General features: G+C 41.1%; 1 pseudogene; it reads left to right on the top strand.

Moving 5' to 3' along the window:
- The first annotated feature begins 13,729 nt into the window (after positions 1 to 13,729).
- On the top strand, positions 13,730 to 14,490 carry LOC144296463 (small ribosomal subunit protein eS1 pseudogene; annotated as a pseudogene).
- Positions 14,491 to 14,976: the final 486 nt, after the last annotated feature.

The raw sequence follows: 14,976 nt of genomic DNA, 5'->3' as shown, positions 1-14,976 counted from the left end.
TAAAAACTCAATTGGGATGCCTGGGTGGCTCAGTGGTTGGGTGTCTGCCTTTGGCTCAGGGCATGGTCCTGGGTCCTGGGGTTCAAGTCGCCCATCAGGCTCCCTGTGAAGAGCCTGCTTCTCTCTCTGCCTATGTCTCTGCCTTTCTCTCTCTTATGAATAAATAATAAATCTTTAAAAAATAAAATAAAATAAAAACTCAATTGACTAATTTTGATGAGGTGTATGGAATAATGAGATATTGCCTAATTTTATTTACCCCAAAGCAAATACTTGTATTCTTTAAATGTGATAAAATAGAATATAGTGGATATGAATTTGGATAGAGGTAGCACAGAGTATATATATTTTTATATAAAAGAAGATATTTGAAAAAACGCAAGTTAAACAGGATTGAGAAAGGTGAGTGATTTTTGGAAAACTTTATAAGGCACATATGCTATCATTTTACCAGGATCCTTTGATGCAGTTGAGCACTTTCAGATTCCTCTCTGGCAAGTATTGATAATGGGTACTCAGGTGAAATGATCAATTCTAGAACATTTAAGATGTGTAACATTAATGAAATTAGGTCTTTTAAATTCTTATTAAAATTATTAATTTTGTTACTTTTTTATTGATAGTTTTTTTAAGATGGTGTTAAAATACGAAAATTTATATATATGTGTATATATATGTATGTGTGTGCGTGTGCCTCTAGGCTCTGAAATAAACTGGATTAAGAAGTCTAATAAAGCATGTCAAGACCAACAATATTAACTGATACATTTTACTCCAAACTCAAGTAAGATTTACCAGCATCTCTATATCTAAGTCTAATGCAAATTCCAGAGTTTTGAATAATTGGAGTGTGCAGCTGGAAGAAACAACTTAAATAGGAAAGAAATCTATTACGTCACAACACTATTAAAGAAACAAATATAGAATTACTAGTGTTTAAATCTATTTTCAGTATTTTAAAATTATATGTTGCATGAAAATGCTAAACTCGAAGAAGCTTATTGAGTCTCTAACTTCTCTGAGCAGCTGCCAAGGGCTAATGGTTATAATTATTATTATTATTGATAATAATAGTAATTAATAGTAAAATCTACCTTAAAATCTGATGCTTTTAAAAATAATATTGAAGATGACAAAGTGTATATAAATTTTCCCTAATAAAGTTGAAGATTGTAAAACTGCATCATAATTATTATTTCCTGTAAAGCACATCACATTTTAACTGGGATTATTTCCTGTAGTCAAGATATTTAAAGAAAATACTTAAGAAAAGTACTTAAAGCATTTTAGGAATAGAAGTGTTATCTGAATAGGGAAAATATATTATTATTCTTTTTTAAAAAAGATTTTATTTATTTATTCATGAGAGAGACAGAGAGAGAGAGAGAGAGAGGCAGAGACACAGGCAGAGGGAGAAGCAGGTTCCATGCAGCACGTCCTGGGCCAAAGGCAGGCGCTAAACCACTGAGCCACCCAAGGATCCCCATATTATTATTCTTATATTACAAAGGGAAAAGACCCATTTGTCCATTATATGTGGTAATATTTGAATGCTGATTTAATTGACCTTATAATAAGATACTCTGTTTTTAATAAGAAATTTTGGTATGATATTCTGCAAATTTCTTGTATACTAACAAAAAAGAACAAATTTTTTTCTTAGAACTTAAGTGTGGTGTGATAATGGTCAACATAACTGATGCCACATGCCTAGCACCTGACATCATGCTCAATATGTATGTCATTTACTTTCCCAGCCTGAGGAGGTAAGTTGCTATGTTTGACTTCACAGGGGATGGAGGCTCAGAGATTTGCCCAAGGAGAGTCCTATTCCAGTCTCCCTTCTCCTTCTCCTTCTAAGATTTTATTTATTTACTTGACAGAGAGCACAAGTAGGCAGAGCAGCAGGCAGAGGGAGAGGGAGAAGCAGGCTCCCCACTGAGCAGAGAGCCTTACACTGGGCTCCATCATGACCTGAGCCAAAGGCAGACACCTAAGTGACTGAGCCACCCAGGAGTCCCTTGAGTTTTTCTTCTTAATTTTGATGCTGTGTTACCTCCCAGGGAGGAAGTCAGTGTACCACTCTACTAATATATTGCTTCTTTTAAACCTGACCCTCTGGGATGTCAGGGTGGCTCAGAAATTGAGCGCTGGCCTTGGGCCTAGGGTATGATCCTGGAATCCCGAGATTGAGTCCCACATCGGGCTCCCTGAATGGAGCCTGCTTCTCTCTCTGCCTGTCTCTGCCTCTCTCTCTCTGTGTCTCTCATGAATAAATAAAATAAAACCTTAAAAAAAAAAACCTAATCCTTCTTTGACTATCAGTGGGATAGTAGTTGATTTGTGTATACACAATGAAGACAATATATTGGTAAATAAAACTAATGTTAGTAAAATAAGAGGTGGAATTTTAAATCCCCTTTTTGAATAAAGGAATTATATAATTTTGGATTTGGAAGAAACTTTTGAAATTATTTATTAACTCCTTAATTCTACAAATCAAATGACCTCAGAGACTTGAAGCTTTTGTGCTGGATCCAGCAGTAGAACCCAGGTCTCCTGACTTCTAGATAAGTACTTTCTTCTAGATAAAATTTTTTGTGTTTTTTTTTTAAAACTCCATCTTTCTATTAGACTTTAGTAATTTAGCCTTTTAAGTATAGACTAGCAAAACCAAAGCCTGCCCTGTTACATTTAATGTTGCAAATCTTGTTTACTTCTTACCAAATATTCATGAAGCTACATTTCCTGCCTTCAACCCTTTCTTTTTCTTACTTGTCTTTATTGATTAATTCTTATATAGTGTGTGTCCAGTTTCTATAGATGAAAGGTGACTGCAAGATGAATCTGCTGCCTTTGATGGACAATAAAAATTAGTGATATAAAAATAAATGCTCTATGTGTTCATGAAAATATCTTCAGACAATGTTTTCCCTTGTGGATATCCTACTGGAAGGCAGAGGCAGATGAATTCCTTAGCTTGTGGCCACCAACCTAAGGCACGGGCAAGAATATTTTGGAGGCAGCCTACACCTCAAACCTCCTTCTTGATCTAGTCGGTAAAGGCATTCCTCCTCTGGGCAATATTGTTAGCAGGTCCTCAAACTGACCATCACCCTGTCTTTAGCACCTGTTGGACACTGCTCTGCCATAGCCCATAATAGCTACTTTTCTCTCATATTGGTCTAACTCACCTGTGACAGTGCCAGCTGTCCTGGCACAAAGAGATCTATGGTAATGGAAGCAGTAAGAGCAGTGTGCCTTGGAAAAAGGCCCCACTCAGATCTCAGGCATTACTAATGTGTGCGCCCATCGTTTCTAGCAGTTTCGGAGCTGTGGGATCACAGGAAGACCAACAGCTTTGCTAGCAGAGGGCCAGGTAAAGAGAGGGGAAGTAATGCCTCTGAGATGCCAACTCAGTGCCTGGCTTGTGCTAGGGACTGCGAGTATCACCTCATGTGGTTATTCAGTCTAGATGTATAATCTTCATTTTCTAGAGAGATAGACTCCCATTCCTGAGAGGTCTGGTAACTTGACCACTGTGGCCCAGCGTATATGGGCAGACCCAAGACTTGCTGATGTCCACATGGCCTGTTGTGGGCCTGTTCACACTTAGATCCTCACTGTGTGCTGAGCCCTGTAGGCTGCATTTCCTGAGCTCGCATGTCAGCTGGCTTCTACCTTGGTTGGGCTAAAAGGGCTCCAGGAGGAGCTTGGCAGGAAGGGAGAAGCCAGGGTATCTCTTTCTTTGCCATGGCTCTACAAGGTCTATCGTGGGTTCAGCTTCCACCGAGTGAGCCTGGGTTTCTGTTTGTTTGTTTTTTTAAGATTTTATTTATTTATTCATGAGAGAGAGAGAGAGAGAGAGAGAGAGAGAGGCAGACACATAGGCAGAGAGAGAAGCAGGCTCCATGCAGGGAGCCCGATCCCGGATCCCAAGATCACGCCCTGAGCCAAAGGCAGATGCTCAACCGCTGAGAGCCTGGGTTTCTGATAGCACACGTTGCCCTTTTAGTTCAGGATGTTGTTGCCAATCTGCAGACTGCTTCACTCAGCTTTTCCATGGCCTCTGTAACACCTCTAGTCCAAGTTTACTTAAAAGTTTACCCCCCCCAAAAAAAAGTTTACTCCAAAGTTTACTCAAAAGTTAACATAAAAAAAAAATGGATTTAAACCCAAGAGCTGTCACCACCTGCCTTCTTTTCTCTAAAATTCGGTTAAAACTTTTGCCTTCTTTCTCTTGGGATTGTTTGAGGCTCACATGAGACAACATAGGGGAAGACTCTGCAGTAAAGAGATGTTTTATTATTGATGTTTCCAGCACTGAAATGGATTACCTATACAGGCATTGGGCCCCAGGCTTTGGCAAAGCCTTTCTGTCTAGAAAAGCCCTCTGTCTGGGTGGGGTTGGGGGAGGGCTTTAAAATTACTGCTGCTTGGATCCCATCCACGTGGATTCTGATGTCAGTTGTCCTGGGCAACCCAAGTTTTCAAAAATCTCCAGGTGGTTCTAATACGCAGCCGTGGTGAGAATCAAACATAGCTTTCAATCAGTGGTTCTTGAAGAGTGGTCCTTGGACCGACAGCATCAACATCCCCTGGGAACTTGTTAGAGCTGCACCTCTTTGGGCTCCACCCAGACCTACTGAGTCTGAGACTCTAGAGGGGGGCCCACCAGCTGCAAGTAACAAGCCCTCCAGGTGAGTCTGGTGCCCGCTCAGGTTTGGGTGCCTCAGTGTTAGGTTGAGTGTGCCTTCTTTCAGCTTCCGAGGTTTAGCTGTCCCTGGCCTTTTCTCTCATTTCACTTCTGCTCTCCTGTGGCTGCAAAAGGGAAGCTTCTTGCAATACTATCACGATTCTTCCTACTTCCTGTTACCATGTGCGTGTGCTGCTTATTATATATAGGGCTCTAGGCTGCTGCTTCTAGCAAGACACTTTTGGGCATTGAAAGGAATTTATTTATGCAGACCTAGTTATAAAGCACACACTGTGTGCCAGAAACCGTGCAAGGCCCTGACAGTGCCATGTGGAAAGGGGAGGTGGTCTCTGTCCTCACCGCACTTGTGGCCTGGGGAGAGACCACCAGCAGCTAAGCAATGAACATCTATCATAATAAATGCTGGCAAAAGAGCTCTTGCCCTAGCACGTAAGAACAGCACTATTATTTCTCTAAGATCAATGATCATAAGATTTATTCATATAAATGAAGATAAAGCTAATGTACAATGTTTGATGAAGAGAGGGATCAGTTTCACTAGATGTATATTTATAAGGCTGTGATGGTTTCAGTATGTCCCAAATGGGCAAAACCTGATGTGAGACCAGCAGGAGTCTCCACCAGCCAGGCTAGCCCCAGGTCTGATCTGAAATTCCAGTGGAGGAGGCGCCTTGTGTGTAGCCCCTCATGGAGTTCCTGGGGCTAAGGTAATGCACAGGTGGGCCTGGGAGGCAAGGCCTTGGCCTGTACAAAAATGAAACTGTGGTTCCCTAGCCTAGAGGGTAAGTGTCTGCTTGGGCAATAACTAGGAAGGCGAACATCTTCAAAAATGTGTATGTATTTATGGTTTGGGACCCTGTCTGATGTGGTGAGATCTAAGCGGTAGCGTTGGTTCTCTCCACAAGAGGGCGCCTATATTCTTCGTTTTTATTTTCTATCTGGAAGCAAAAAACAATTTTCCTACCCGCACAGGATAAACAGAAGAGTGACTTATGTTTTGCTGTTTGCTGAGCTAATTTCATGTAAATTTTGACAGTTGTATTACATTCCAAACGGTTATAATTTTTTTCCACTGGGACTTGGGAATATTAGATGAGGACATGAGAAAAACATGGGCTGTTCATCTCCTAACAATATCCTTATAATAGATGAGGTCTATGCTATTTGGATTATCTGGAAAAACATCTCCTTCATTAGTGCCTATGAACAAGACCTGTCAGTAAAATATTAGTCTTCAAAATAGGCTTCTGCATATTTGAGAGAATATTTACATAATACAGAAAACAAGTGGTTGATTCATTTAAAATGGTGAAACAACTGAATAGTACTTTTTCTTATTATTCAGACAGTTACAGCACCATGGAGACATTGCCATTAATAAGTTCAGACGTGAGTAACATGACACTTTTGCAGATCGCACGCCGAAATAAGAAAGGGGCTGGCCGTCTCCAAGGGGGCTGGGGGGCAGGGGGAGGAGGGTAGACACATGTGTGTAAATACACAAACTCCTTTCAGTGTCCCGAAAGGCTGAGTGGAGAGATCTGAAAATAAAGATCTGTGGCCTCTGAATTTATTGTCAAAGTGCAAATCGATAATGAAGTGATAATGAATGAATAGATAATGAAGGCAGATAAGAGATGGAAGAAATAGGAGCTAAGTGTTGGCGACACTAGACAAAAGCGTGTGAAGAATTGTCCCTGTGGCTCGGGCTGCGGCCCTACCTGGCGGTCTGGGTCTGATACGTGGGCCCGTGGGTGGAGATGCCCTTTTGAGAGGAGATTTGTGTGATTTTCTGGTTTCCTGGGGAATAATTCCCTCTCTCCCTCTTCGCTTGCCGGCCCCTACCTTTTTACTCCTAAATTAATATGACCTGGGGAGAGGGGAAGCCTAACTCAGGCTTTACCTTCGCACAGCTTTCTGCAAGGGTGAGGGAGATGGAAACGTCTGGGCCTGATGACTTGGCTCACGTTGCTCTGAGAGTTTCTTCCCTCCTAAGGTGAAGAAGAGCTGGGGCCGGGGACCTTTTCTATCCTACTCTTACGCTGGGCGTTCTCTTAAGAAGTCTCAAGGGTAGATAAAGCCTTCGGCTTTTAAGTTGCCGTGACCCCGCGTTCACACTGCTGACCGTGTGGACACGCCTGCCTCTGCCTGCGAGGAGGTTTGGGGCCCGGGGCCGATTTCTGTGGAGGCAATCAGCAGAGAGCATGAATGGGAGGGATGGTTGGGAAGCTCTGAAAGTCTCCAGTGTGCTCCATGTTCTGTCATTATCTCGGGGTAATTGGAGTTGAGAGGGGAGGACCTCTAATGAGCGGCTTCTGTCCCCTAATGGCTGGGGGACTGGAAATTAGCGCGGCTCCCGCTGTTCTCCATGAGGGAGCCGGGGCTGCCAGAGCCGCCAGCGAGTCCCTCCAGGAAGTTTGAGGCAACGGCCTGATGGTAGCCTCGCTAATGGCAACAATTACAGACCGGCCTTTTCAATAAGACCCGTGTGCATCAGTTAGAGACTAATCTCATTGAGCAACAACAGGCCTGTGACAACGTCTATTCAGGGACCAGTACTTCAGCGCTGCTGGTCGAGGTGGTTTTCGTGTCTCCCGAGGAAGCCAAAACAGACAGAAGGTGACACTGACCCATTCTCCTCCCCAAAACTGAAATTGCAACAGCAAGTGAGGAAGGAAGCATGCCTTGCCTCAAAATCCACCTCCTCCGAGGCAGCCCCTTCTTGCACCAGGGCACTCTGTTTAACAAGGACGGAGCATGGCCTCCCTCCGGGCCTTGGCCTTCACTTCACCGGGAACATCTTGGAGAAAGTGGGAGGGACAAAAGGCAGAAGAGGCTTTTCATGATGAGAACCCATGAATGCGGGGCAGTTCCCTCGGGGCGTGAATGAGAGCTGGTCAATGCTATTGAAAATGATCCAACCGGTTTACTGTCACAGTTTTTTTTTTTTTTTTAAGATTTTATTTATTCATGAGAGACACACAGAGGGAGGCAGAGACATAGGCAGAGGGAGGAGCAAGCTCCGCACAGGAAGCTTGATGTGGGACTCAATCTCTGGACCTGGGATCACGTCCTGAGCTGAAGGCGGACACTCAACCACTGAGCCCCCCGGGTGTCCCCTGTCACAGGTTTTAACACCTCTGGTGACAGAACTGGGGCTTCCAGATCTGGCTGTGAGAGTCACCATATTTTAAGGTCAGCGACTTGGCTTTACTTCATCTGTTGGAAAGACCAGTCTTGCGCTGTCATGGCAGTGTTGACTTGTCCCCAGAAGGACCCAGACTCTGAGAATGAATAGGAGAGCGTTCTCCTGCAGGGGTATCTGGTGCAGGGTCAGCTCCTCTGTGTGAGTGCCTGTCAGGCCCTCTTCACAGGCCCCTCGCTTGCATCACCCTACTCCCCACCTGGGAAAAACCCCTCCACTTTTCCCCACGAACACTCTTTCTTCAAATGATAGGATTCATTTATTTTTACTGAATTAATATGTTAGTAAATTTGGTATAATATGAAAACATGTACTTCATCTCCTGGGTGGAAAGACCGAGGTGTTGAAGGAGTTGCAAATGTTTTTGAATATAAAAACTATAGAAGGAAAAAAAAATTAAGACAGCAGTATGGGTACTGGGTAGATTTCAAGATAAGCTAGGTCTTTTTCATTGTGATAATTTTTCTTGAGCGTCATTGGTTGACTCAAATCTGGACATTTTTTGTTTGGAAAAAAATCCCAAGAGGCTTCAGATTTGCCTTAGCTTCCTGGGGTTTGTTCACATATGATAGCTATTGACTAATCATCATTAGAAAAGTGGAGATGAGAGAAAGCAACAAATACATGTAGTGTACTGAGTTCTAAAGAGTTTTAGTTGTCATTGGTTTAAGCGTTTAAAGCGTTTGTTGCAACCACAACATGCAAACACAAAAATGACTCGTAAAATATAATTTCACTAGAAGATGATCCTTTATCCATTCAGAATGAGGGGACAGTGCTGAATTCAGCTCACAAGTGACCAAATTGACTTAGATTATTTATGCATGAAAATAATTGCAGGTGCAAACAGGGCGTGAACCTTTTGAGCAACCGGCCTTAGGTGTGCTGGTATAATAATGCCTGGTCAAGTTGAATCCTGTAGTATTTGTTCTCTGCTTTGGCTTGAGTCATTCCAGTGACTTATAGCTTTTTCTTCTTTTTTCTTTTTTCTTAAGAGGAGAAGCACAAGGAAAAATCACAGATTTCACCTAATTTAAAACAAGAGTTTCCTATTGACTGATTTGACTCTTCTCATTGCAGAATTTAGAGAAAGCAAGCAGTTCACAAAGCACCTATTTCTGGTTGGCAATCCAGGTTGTCGTTTCCCACATATTAAACATTGTCTATATTTTTGTGACACTTTGCCTAAGAGTTGATAAAGTGCTTGTAAAGTAATGGTTGTTGGGAGCGCCTGAAATCCCCCAGGAACTAATTTGTTGTTGTTTTTATTCTCTGACTAGAATGGGAGTTTGCCTAAGAGGTCAGCAATTTCCTGCAGTGATTTTTGAATCAGAAGTAGATTTAAGGTATGAAGTCACTTTTTTTTTTATGTGTGATCTCTGGGTTAAGAAGCAAATTCCTCACTTTGAAGGCTCAAACAAATGTTTTTCTTTGGAGAAAGAGAGCAAAGAAATTCAATGCACTTGGTAAACACGCCTGTCCCATATTGATTCCATCATAGAATGGAACTTGGCCTATAACGAAGTGGTACCAGCCTGAGGTGGTGGGGTTACCTAGGCATCGCTCTTGGGCCACAGAGACCTCAAGCGTGAGTGGAATGGTGACCTTTGGCAGCCATCAAGCCAGGAAAACAACATGCCAATTACCAGGGAAAACAAACAGCAAGAAGTTTCTACACACCCATCCGGGAGATATGAATAACAGAGTGCATACATTTTAAAATTTAGCACATTTTTGCTGCTCAATAAATGCATAATAATAATAATCATCATCACATTTTTATTAGACACTGTGCATTTATGAGCAAGCTTGGTGGTCTCTTTGGGCCTTTGCCAAAGTCTAATGGACCCTTCATAGCTATTCAGATTTCTCTTTCAGGACTTCCCTTCCTTTCTGCATAATCTAGGGAACAACAGCAAACCCACCTGGAGTAAAGGCAAAGTGAAGGAGGTAGCTTTTACTTTATCGGAGAGTCAATCTACCCTTGCTTTTCCAAGCCAAAGACGTTCTTCTAGAAATCACTGTGCTCAGTAACAAAAGTTGAGCAAAACATAATCACTCACAAAGGAAAAGAAAAATGTTAGCATTAGTCTTTTGTTCAAAAATTGGTTTCTGATCCAGGTGTCAGCATTCATTGACCTATAATGCCAGACACTATGCTTACTTACCAGTCATGGCAAAGGTGGGGCTTGGCACAAAGCCATCACCTCATTTTTTAGAAACCAGAAATGAGATAGAGTTGAAGGCAAAGTTAATGCTGTAACATACTATTTATCAGATATAATCTGACTCGAAACACAGAAAGATGAGACAGGAACATTCATTCAGTCAATAAACAAATCTTTATTGAGCACCTAAGTTGGAGTAACCCCTCAAGTAACCTCTCTGGAACTTGGATATATTGGACAAAGAGCCCTGACTTAGCAGAGTTTACATCTGGGTGATGTTGGTGAGCATGCGCTACTGAATAGAAAGTGCAGAGAAGATCCACACCTCCAGCCTAAGTTTGGAAGGTGAGGAAAATAAAAGCAAAATAACGAAATCAGTGTTATGTAGCTGAGGGAGACACAGTTGAAATTAGACTTTTTGGCATGATTCAAGTGTATGCAGAATCGTTACCTTGGAGAGGACGGGGGCCATCTCCACTGAGGGTGGTACAGAAGGAGCCAAGCCACCTGCTAGGAAGGAAATCTAAACTCAAAGGTATGGAAGAATGGCAATGAGAACTGGAATGCAGTGCCAATGGAAGGAAAAACAATGAGATAAATTACACGTGGTCTTTCCATAACTGGCATGAACTATCTTTAAGCTTTATTTATTCTACATTTAAAAATTCAAAATAGCTGTAAATGTATTGAACATGAATAAGCAGTAAATTGTCTAAGGGAGATAGACACAGACTAGTGCACCATACAGAGACCCGTACATGTAGAGTAACACGTGTGTTTTGTGTCTAACTTGTATGTAGAGGACTGGGTTTACACAGAGCAGACATTTTTCTTCCATCTGAGGTAACATTCGTGGAGGAGGCTGGTTCATCACTTCTAGACTCCCAACCCCCTCACAATGCATGTGCATAGGAAATATATTTATATGTTTACTGTTGTTTGGGTTGGTCTTTTAAACTTTTCTTTCCAATGTATATATATAGTCAACATATCTCCCAAACATATCTCCCAGAGGAGAACTATTGGAGATGTGCTTGGAGTGAGTTCATCCCTTGAATGTTAGGCAGGTACTAAGAGAGTGGGCAGGTAGGTTTCTTTCTTTCTTTCTTTCTTTCTTTCTTTCTTTCTTTCTTTCTTTCTTTCTTTCTTACTTTTTTTAAAGATTTTATTTATTTATTCATGAGAGACACACAGAGAGAGAGGCAGAGACACAGGCAGAGGGAGAAGCAGGTTCCATGCAAGAAGCCCGACTTGGGACTTGATCCCGGGACTCCAGGATCAGGCCCTGGGCCGAAGGCAGGCGCCAAACCGCTGAGCCACCCAGGGATCCCAGAAGGTAGGTTTCTCTGGGGAGCATAATTAGTAAAAGTTTAGGGAAGGTTAAGAGCAGGGCCTGGTGTGGTCATTATACCTACTTCTGTTCTCCCTTTGCCAAAGGCTACAGAGTTCCTCCCAAGGCAGGTTCCCCAGTCACCACCCAGAGTCACTTAGGGCATGCTTTAAAAGTGTGGATGCCCCTCTGGAAGACAGTATGGAGGTTCCTTAAAAAGTTAAAAGTAGAGCTACCCTATGACCCAGCAATTGCACTATTAGGTATTTACCCAAAGGATACAAACATAGTGATTTAAAGGGGCACCTGCACTTCAATGTTCATAGCAGCAGTGTCCACAATAGCCAAACTGTGGAAGGAGCCATGATGCCCATCGATAAATATATATTGATGAGCACACACACATATAAACATAGACACACACACATATAAATATTACTCAACCATCAAAAAGAATGAAGTCTTGCCATTTGCAATGATGTGGATGGAACTAGTAGATATTATGCTAAGTGAAATAAGTCAATTAGAGAAAGACAATTATATGGTTTCACTCATATGTGGAATTTAAGAAATAAAACAGATGAACCTAGAGGAAGGAAAAATGAAATCAGAGAGGGAGACAAACCATAAGAGACTCTTTTTTTAAAAAAGAAAAGATTTATTATTTTTTTTATTTATGAGAGAGAGGGAGGGGGAGAAAGAGAAAGAGAACACATAAGTGGGAGGAGGAGCATAGGCAGAGGGAGAAGCAGTCTCTCAGTTGAGCAGGGAGCCGGATGTGGGGCTTGATCCCAGGACACTGGGATCATGACCTGAGCCTAAGGCAGATGCTCAGCCAGTTGAGTCACCCAGGTGCCCCTGAGATTCTTAACTCTAGGAAACAAACTGAGGGTTGCTGGAGGGGAGGAGAGTCAGGGGGTGGGATAGCTGGGTGATGGGCATTAAGAAGGTCATGTGATGGAAACAGCACTGGGTATTATATGCAACTGATGAATCACTAAATTCTACCAATGAAACTAATAATACACTATACGTTAACTAAATTGAATTAAAAAATAAAAACAAACAAACAAATAAAGTAGATGCTTTGGTGCTACCTCAGACATACTGAATTGGAGTCTCTACTGCACACAGGCATGTGCAGTAGATAAGGATCCTGAGATTTCCAGGAAAAGTTCTGGAACTCCTGGTACATAGACTTGGTTCAGTAGCAGCAACTGCATTTGGCAGCCAGTTCTAGGAAACTGTTTCCAGTGGAAAGAGGGTCCCTTGATAAATTATTGAGTTATGTTTAAGAATCAATGTATTGACCTTCCTAATAGAGGTAATGCACTTCAGTAACTAGTTTTGCACAATGAAAGAGAAAATTTCTGATTATGTTGATTATGTTGATAAGGTACAATAATGCTATAGCTTCAGAGTTTGTGTCTATTGTGGCACCGTTTATCTAAGGAACTCAACGTATCTTATAGGCGTTCTTCTAATAATGGTTTTGACAGAGGTTGTAAACGTTACTGTCCTCACTTTTCAGTTCAAGAGCAACAGATTCATAATAAAAAGTCACATCTAGAAAATAAAAGCCAGTGTTTCTCTAGACTTCACTGCAGTTCACAGACACCAAATGGTACAAGAGGAAAATTTTTGTCATTAATGTCAGAGCATTAAAATTGAATGGGGTGGCATTTAGATATTTAAATATTGTTAACAGATATATGTATCACAGACTTATAACTGAATTCTGAAAGGCTTGTCCCAGATTTATCAAATTAAATTCAATATTCTGTATTTTTACTTTTGTGTGTGTGATTAACTTCAGAAATGACTATAGTAAGACTTTCTCTGATACAGAACTTTTAAAGGTGGGAAAGAGTAATTGTGAAAATGCTGTTTCCCAAATTGTAGTCATAATTTCTATGCCTAATACTCCTTTCTGTTTTTTTTTTCCTTTGGGCATGTCTATGTAGAGTAAGTCAAAAGTTTTAGTAAAACTTTAGATTAGCATTCTTACTAAAAGAGGAGAGAAATCCTAGCAGTGTCTGAAGTGGTCCCAAGCAGCTGTATTTTTATGTCACTCTGCACATAAAACTGAGGCATAGCCAGAACTGAGACCTACTCCTGGGGTTTCCTACAACAGTAACCATACTCTGCAGAATAAAAAGCAATCTCTCCAATCTAATCTTGACATTAACAAAAAATAGGAATAGTGACAAATTATTTTGCCAACCCAGATTTGTGCTTTTCCCATTTATTTGAGTGGTCAGCGTAAATCCTACTTTGATATTTAAATGTTTATTATTCTCAAGAGCAGCGCCATGGCAGTCGGCAAGAACAAGCGCCTTACGAAAGGCGGCAAAAAGGGAGCCAAGAAGACAGCGGTTGATCCATTTTCTAAGAAAGATTGGTATGATGTGAAAGCGCCAGCTATGTTCAATATAAGAAATATTGGAGAAACACTAGTCACAAGAACTCAAGGAACCAAAATTGCGTCTGATGGTCTCAAGGGTTGCGTTTTTGAAGTTAGTCTTGCTGATCTGCAGAATGATGAAGTTGCATTTAGGAAATTCAAGCTAATCACTGAGGATGTGCAGGGCAAAAACTGCCTGACTAATTTTCATGGCATGGATCTTACCCGTGACAAAATGTGCTCCATGGTCAAAAAATGGCAGACCATGATTGAAGCTCATGTTGATGTAAAGACTACCTATGGCTATTTGCTTCGTCTATTTTTTGTTGGTTTTACTAAAAAATGCAATAATCAGATTCGGAAGACCTCTTACGCTCAGCACCAACAGGTCCACCAAATCCGGAAAAAGATGATGGAAATCATGACTCGAGAGGTGCAGACAAATGACTTGAAAGAAGTGGTCAATAAATTGATTCCAGACAGCATCAGAAAAGATATAGAAAAAGCTTGTCAGTCTATTTATCCACTCCATGATGTTTTTGTTAGAAAAGTAAAAATGCTGAAGAAGCCCAAGTTTGAATTGGGAAAACTCATGGAGCTTCATGGTGAAGGTAGTAGTTCTGGAAAAGCTACGGGGGGATGAGACCAGTGCTAAAGTTGAATGAGCTGATGGATATGAACCACCAGTCCAAGGATCTGTTTAAAATTCAGACATTTAATGGTGACAAATAAAAACATTTGTGATGAAAAAAAATAAATGTTTATTATTCTCAAGTGTCTGAAATCAAGGCTCTGCCAATAATTGCAGAAAAATCTAAATCACCATCTTGTTTTTCTTTGTCACTATTGAGGGGAGTTGGAGATTATCACCAAGTTTTCTTCCAATTATATGATTCCATTTAATGGCTCTGATAAGTGAGTATTTGAGTATACTAAATAGGTTTACATTTTTAGAGGAGTATTCTCATCTAAATAGTATTCTCATCTCTCTCTCAAGGTATTGTAAGAATTCATGTATATAATGGCTGAGCCTGGTCAATGGTATTTAAGAAACTTTTACACTAAACAGTTTTCTACCACACTAGGAAAATAATGGTTTTGTTGTGGGGCTGAATTTGTCTGTTTAACTGATTCCTTATTATTGAACATGTT

The sequence above is a fragment of the Canis aureus genome, chromosome 24 (assembly GCF_053574225.1).
Source record: "Canis aureus isolate CA01 chromosome 24, VMU_Caureus_v.1.0, whole genome shotgun sequence".
NCBI classification, from domain to species: Eukaryota; Metazoa; Chordata; class Mammalia; order Carnivora; family Canidae; genus Canis; species Canis aureus.
The sequence above is the reverse complement of the archived record's forward strand: the minus strand, read 5'-3'. Positions and strand labels throughout refer to the sequence as shown.